Here is a 7265-nt window from a genome sequence, read left to right as displayed (position 1 = left end):
GACTATACTGTTTATACCTATCCAGACACTACAGATACACCACTATACTGTTTATACCTATCCAGACCCTACAGATCCACTACTATACTGTTTATACCTATCCAGACCCTACAGATCCACTACTATACTGTTTATACCTATCCAGACCCTACAGATCCACCACTATACTGTTTATACCTATCCAGACCCTACAGATCCACTACTATACTGTTTATACCTATCCAGACCCTACAGATCCACCACTATACTGTTTATACCTATCCAGACCCTACAGATCCACTACTATACTGTTTATACCTATCCAGACCCCACCACTATACTGTTTATACCTATCCAGACCCTACAGATCCACTACTATACTGTTTATACCTATCCAGACCCTACAGATACACTACTATACTGTTTATACCTATCCAGACCCTACAGATCCACCACTATACTGTTTATACCTATCCAGACCCTACAGATCCACCACTATACAGTTTATACCTATCCAGACCCCACTCACTGTTTATACTCTATCCAGACCTACTGTTTATACTTCATTCAGACCCTTTTCAGATTCACCACTATACTGTTTATACTCATCCAGACCCTACAGATCCACTACTATACTGTTTATACCTATCCAGACCCTACAGATACACTACTATTTATACCATCCAAGACCCTAAAGCAGATCCACCACTATACTGTTTATACCTATCCAGACCCTACAGATCCACCACTATACAGTTTATACCTATCCAGACCCCAGATCCACCACTATACTGTTTATACCTATCCAGACCCCACTACTATACTCCTATCCAGATCCACTACTATACTGTTTATACCTATCCAGACCCCACCACTATACTGTTTATACCTATCCAGACCCTACAGATACACTACTATACTGTTTATACCTATCCAGACAGATCCACTACTATACTAATTTTACCTATACAGACACCACTATACTGTTTATACTATCCAGACCCTACAGATCCACCACTATACTGTTTATACCTATCCAGACCCTACAGATCCACCACTATACAGTTTATACCTATCCAGACCCCACTACTATACTGTTTATACCTATCCAGACCCTACAGATCCACTACTATACTGTTTATACCTATCCAGACCCTACAGATCCACCACTATACTGTTTATACCTATCCAGACCCCACCACTATACTGTTTTATACCTATCCAGACCCCAGATCCACTACTATACTGTTTATACCTATCCAGACCCTACAGATCCACCACTATACTGTTTATACCTATCCAGACCCTACAGATCCACTACTATACTGTTTTATACCTATCCAGACCCAGACCACACTGTTTATCCACTCACCTTTTTATACTGTTTATACCTATCCAGACCCTACAGATCCACCACTATACTGTTTATACCTATCCAGACCCTACAGATCCACCACTATACTGTTTATACCTATCCAGACCCTACAGATCCACCACTATACTGTTTATACCTATCCAGACCCTACAGATCCACTACTATACTGTTTATACCTATCCAGACCCTACAGATCCACCACTATACTGTTTATACCTATCCAGACTGTTTATACCTACAGACCCTACAGATCCACTACTATACTGTTTATACCTATCCAGACCCTACAGATCACTATACTGTTTATACCTATCCAGACCCTACAGATCCACCACTATACTGTTTATACCTATCCAGACCCTACAGATCCACTACTATACTGTTTATACCTATCCAGACCCTACAGATCCACTACTATACTGTTTATACCTATCCAGACCCAGATACACTACTATACTGTTTATACCTATCCAGACCCTACAGATCCACCACTATACTGTTTATACCTATCCAGACCCTACAGATCCACCACTATACTGTTTTATACCTATCCAGACCTCACCTACAGGATCCACCACTATACTCCAGGCCCCCACTGACTATACTGTTTTACCTATCCAGACCCCTCACTACAGATCCACCACTATACTGTTTATACTATCCAGACCCTACAGATCCGCTACTATGCTGTTTATCACTATCGGACCTACCGGATCCGCCGCTATCTTTGTTTATGTATCGAGACCCTACAGATCCACTACTATACTGTTTATACCTATCCAGACCCACCACTATACTGTTTATGCCTATCCAGACCCTACAGATCCACCACTATACTGTTTATACCTATATCAGACCCTACAGATCCACTACTATGCACTGTTTATACCTATCCAGACCCTACAGATCCACCACTATACTGTTTATACCTATCCAGACCCTACAGATCCACTACTATACTGTTTATACCTATCCAGACCCTACAGATCCACTACTATACTGTTTATACCTATCCAGACCCTACAGATACACTACTATACTGTTTATACCTATCCAGACCCTACAGATCCACCACTATACTGTTTATACCTATCCAGACCCCACTACTATACTGTTTATACCTATCCAGACCCTACAGATCCACTACTATACTGTTTATACCTATCCGACCCTACAGATCCACTACTATACTGTTTATACCTATCCCGACCCTACAGATCCACTAATACACTGTTTATACCTATCCAGACCCCACCACTATACTGTTTATACACTGCTCAGAAATAAAGGGAACACTAAAATAACACATCCTAGATCTGAATGAAATATTCTTATTAAATACTTTTTTCTTTACATAGTTGAATGTGCTGACAACAAAATCACACCAAAATGATCAATGGAAATCAAATTTATCAACCCATGGAGGTCTGGATTTGGAGTCACACTCAAAATTAAAGTGGAAAACCACACTACAGGCTGATCCAACTTTGAGGTAATGTTCTTAAAACAAGTCAAAATTAGTCTCAGTAGTGTGTGTGGCCTCCATGTGCCTGTACGACCTCCCTACAACGCCTGGGCATGCTCCTGATGAGGTGGCGGATGGTCTCCTGAGGGATCTCCTCCCAGACCTGGACTAAAGCATCCGCCTACTCCTGGACAGTCTGTGGTGCAACGTGGCGTTGGTGGATGGAGCGAGACATGATCTCCCAGATGTGCTCAATTGGATTCATGTCTGGGGAACGGGCGGGCCAGTCCATAGCATCAATGCCTTCCTCTTGCAGGAACTGCTGACACACTCCAGCTACATGAGGGCGAGCATTGTCTTGCATTAGGAGGAACCCAGGGCCAACCACACCAGCATATAGTCTCACAAGGGGTCTGAGGATCTCATCTCGGTACCTAATGGCAGTTAGGCTACCTCTGGCGAGCACATGGAGGGCTGTGCAGCCCCCCAAAGAAATGCCACCCCACACCATGACTGACCCGGGTAGGTGGTGTGATGGCGCCCCCTGCCTGGTAGGTGGTGTGATGGCGCCCCCTGCCTGGTAGGTGGTGTGATGGCGCCCCCTGCCTGGTAGGTGGTGTGATGGCGCCCCCTGCCTGGTAGGTGGTGTGATGGCGCCCCCTGCCGGGTAGGTGGTGTGATGGCGCCCCCTGCCGGGTACGTGGTGTGATGGCGCCCCTTGCCTGGCGGGTGGTGTGATGGCGCCCTTGCCTGGCGGGTGGTGTGATGGCGCCCCTTGGTGTAAGTGTATATTAGAAGCCTTGGGAAGTGGATCAAGATACTGTATATTTTTCGTTGCTAAAAGTGTTCCGTTCCCTCAACACTTTGTTTTACTTCCTTTGGGGATACCCCCAAAAAAACATGTATCCCTGAGATTAAATCTCTTTGAATAAAAGAAGTCCCTGAATGTTGGTTCTCTCGTTTTCTCCTCAGGTCTGTGTATGACGGTCAGGAACATGGCGTGTTTATGGGGAAGCTGGACGGGAGGATTCGGAACCATGACAGAGACATCGAAAAGATGTGTAACCACCATTTCCAAGGATTCGTTGACTCCATCACTGAACTACTCAAAGTCAGGGAGAAGCACAGAAACTCAAGGTGAGGATGAGGAGAGGGGAGAAGCACAGAAACTCAAGGTGAGGATGAGGAGAGGGGAGAAGCAACAGAAACTCAAGGTGAGGATGAGGAGAGGGGAGAAGCACAGAAACTCAAGGTGAGGAGAGGAGAGGGGAGAAGCACAGAAACTCAAGGTGAGGATGAGGAGAGGGGAGAAGCACAGAAACTCAAGGTGAGGATGAGGAGAGAGGGGAGAAGCACAGAAACTCAAGGTGAGGAGATGAGGAGAGGGGAGAAGCACAGAAACTCAAGTGAGGAGAGATGAGGAGGGGAGAAAGCACAGAAACTCAAGGTGAGGAGAGGATGAGGAGGGGAGAAGCACAGAAACTCAAGGTGAGGAGAGGATGAGGAGAGGGGAGAAGCACAGAAACTCAAGGTGAGGACAGAGGGGGAGAAGCACAGAAACTCAAGGTGAGGAGAGGATGAGGAGAGGGGGGAGAGGATGAGGAGAGGGGGGATGAGGAGAGGGGGGGGAGCACAGACACAAGGTGAGGAGAGGAGAGGGGGGAGAGGATGAGGGGGGAGAAGCACAGACACAAGGTGAGGAGAGGAGAGGAGAGGAGAGGGGGAGGATGAGGAGAGGGGGTGAAGCACAGAAACTCAAGGTGTGGAGAGGGGAGGGGGGGAGGAGATGATGAGGGAGGGGGGGGATGATGAGGGGAGGGGGATGATGAGGAGCGGGAGGGGGGATGATGAGGAGAGGGAGGGGGTGATGAGGAGAGGGGGGTGATGAGGGAGGGGGTGATGAGGTGAGGGGATGATGAGGAGAGGAGGATGATGAGGAGAGGGGGGGATGATGAGGGAGAGGGGGATGATGAGGAGAGGGGGGGGATGATGAGGGAGAGGGGGGATGATGAGGAGAGGGAGAGGGGGATGATGAGGAGAGGGGAGAGGGGGGATGATGAGGAGAGGAGAGGGGGATGATGAGGAGAGGAGAGGGGATGATGAGGAGAGGAGAGGGGGATGATGAGGAGAGAGAGGAGGGAGGATGATGAGGAGAGGAGAGGGGGATGAGGAGATGATGAGGGAGAGGGAGGGGGATGAGGAGAGGGGGTGATGAGGAGAGGAGATGATGAGGAGAGGGGGGATGATGAGGAGAGGAGGGGGATGATGAGGAGAGGAGAGGGGGATGATGAGGAGAGGAGAGGGGATGATGAGGAGAGAGAGAGGGGGATGATGAGGAGAGGAGAGGGGGGTGATGAGGAGATGATGGGGGGTGATGAGGAGATGATGAGGAGAGGAGAGGGGGATGATGAGGAGAGGAGAGGGGATGATGAGGAGAGGGAGAGGGGGGTTGAGGAGATGATGAGGAGAGGAGAGAGGGATGATGAGGAGAGGAGAGGGGGTTGAGGAGATGATGAGGAGAGGAGAGGGGATGATGAGGAGAGGAGAGGGGGTTGAGGAGAGGAGAGGGGGTTGAGGGAGATGATGAGGAGAGGAGAGGGAGATGATGAGGAGAGGAGAGGGGGATGATGAGGAGAGGGGGATGATGAGGAGAGGGGGGATGATGAGGAGAGAGAGGGGATGATGAGGAGAGGAGAGGGGGGTTGAGGGAGAGGAGAGTGGGGGAGATGAGGAGAGGAGAGGGGGATGATGAGGAGAGGAGAGGGGATGATGAGGAGAGGGAGAGAGGGGGATGATGAGAGAGAGAGAGGAGGGATGAGGAGATGATGAGGAGAGGAGAGGGGGATGATGAGGAGAGAGGGGTTGAGGAGATGATGAGGAGAGGGAGGGGGGATGAGGAGAGGAGAGGGGGATGAGGTGAGGAGATGATGATGAGGAGAGAGGGGGTGAGAGAGAGGGGGGTGATGAGGTGAGGAGATGATGAGAGAGAGGGGGGATGATGAGGGAGAGGAGAGGGGGATGATGAGGAGAGGAGAGGGGGATGATGAGGAGAGGAGAGGGGGATGGGATGAGGAGAGGAGAGGGGGATGGGATGAGGAGAGGAGAGGGGGATGGGATGAGAGAGAGGAGAGGGGGATGGGATGAGGAGAGGAGAGGGGGATGGGATGAGGAGAGGAGAGGGGGATGGGATGAGGAGATGATGAGGAGAGGGAGGGAGGGGGATGAGGAGATGATGAGGAGAGGGAGGGGGATGGGGAGGGGGATGAGGGAGAGGGGGTGATGAGGAGAGGAGATGATGAGGAGAGGGGGATGATGAGGAGAGGGGGGATGATGAGGAGAGGAGAGGGGGATGATGAGGAGAGGAGAGGGGGGATGATGAGGAGAGGAGAGGGGGGTTGAGGAGGATGATGAGGAGAGGAGAGGGGGATGATGAGGAGAGGAGAGGGGGGTTGAGGAGATGATGAGGAGAGGAGAGGGGGGTTGAGGAGATGATGAGGAGAGGGAGAGGGGGATGATGAGAGAGAGGAGAGGGGGATGATGAGGAGAGGAGAGGGGGTTGAGGAGATGATGAGGAGAGGAGAGGGGGATGATGAGAGAGAGGAGAGGGGGAGAGAGAGAGAGAGAGAGGGAGATGAGAGGAGAGGAGAGAGAGAGATGAGAGAGAGAGAGAGAGGGATGATGAGAGAGAGAGAGAGAGGGAGAGAGAGAGAGAGAGAGAGATGATGAGAGAGAGAGAGAGGGGGTTGAGGAGATGATGAGAGAGAGGGGATGATGAGGAGAGAGAGGGGGATGATGAGAGAGAGAGAGGGGGGGAGGAGATGATGAGAGAGAGGAGAGGGGATGATGAGGAGAGGAGAGGGGGATGAGAGAGAGAGAGAGAGGGGGGAGAGAGAGAGATGAGAGAGAGAGAGGAGAGGGAGATGAGGAGAGAGAGGGGGGAGAGAGAGAGAGAGAGAGGGAGAGGAGATAGAGAGAGAGAGGGAGGGGGATGAGGAGAGAGAGGAGAGGGAGGGGGATAGAGAGAGAGAGGGAGGGGGATGAGAGAGAGAGAGGGAGGGGGATGAGAGAGAGAGGAGGGGGATGAGAGAGAGATGAGGAGAGAGGGAGATGAGGAGAGAGAGGGAGGGGGATAGAGAGAGAGAGGAGAGGGATGAGAGAGAGAGAGAGGAGAGAGAGAGGAGGGAGGGATAGAGAGAGAGAGAGAGGGAGAGAGGAGAGGAGAGGAGAGGGAGGGGGATGAGAGAGAGAGAGAGAGGGAGGGGGATGAGAGAGAGAGAGGGAGGGGGGATGAGAGAGAGAGAGAGAGAGAGAGAGAGAGAGAGATGAGGAGAGAGAGAGAGAGAGGGAGAGGAGAGAGAGAGGGAGAGGGAGAGAGAGAGAGAGAGAGAGAGATGAGGGAGAGGGAGAGAGGGGATGAGGGAGGAGAGGGAGGAGATGATGAGGAGG

This window comes from Oncorhynchus gorbuscha, linkage group LG21 (genome assembly GCF_021184085.1).
Source record: "Oncorhynchus gorbuscha isolate QuinsamMale2020 ecotype Even-year linkage group LG21, OgorEven_v1.0, whole genome shotgun sequence".
NCBI lineage: Eukaryota > Metazoa > Chordata > Actinopteri > Salmoniformes > Salmonidae > Oncorhynchus > Oncorhynchus gorbuscha.
This window is presented reverse-complemented; position numbering follows the sequence as displayed.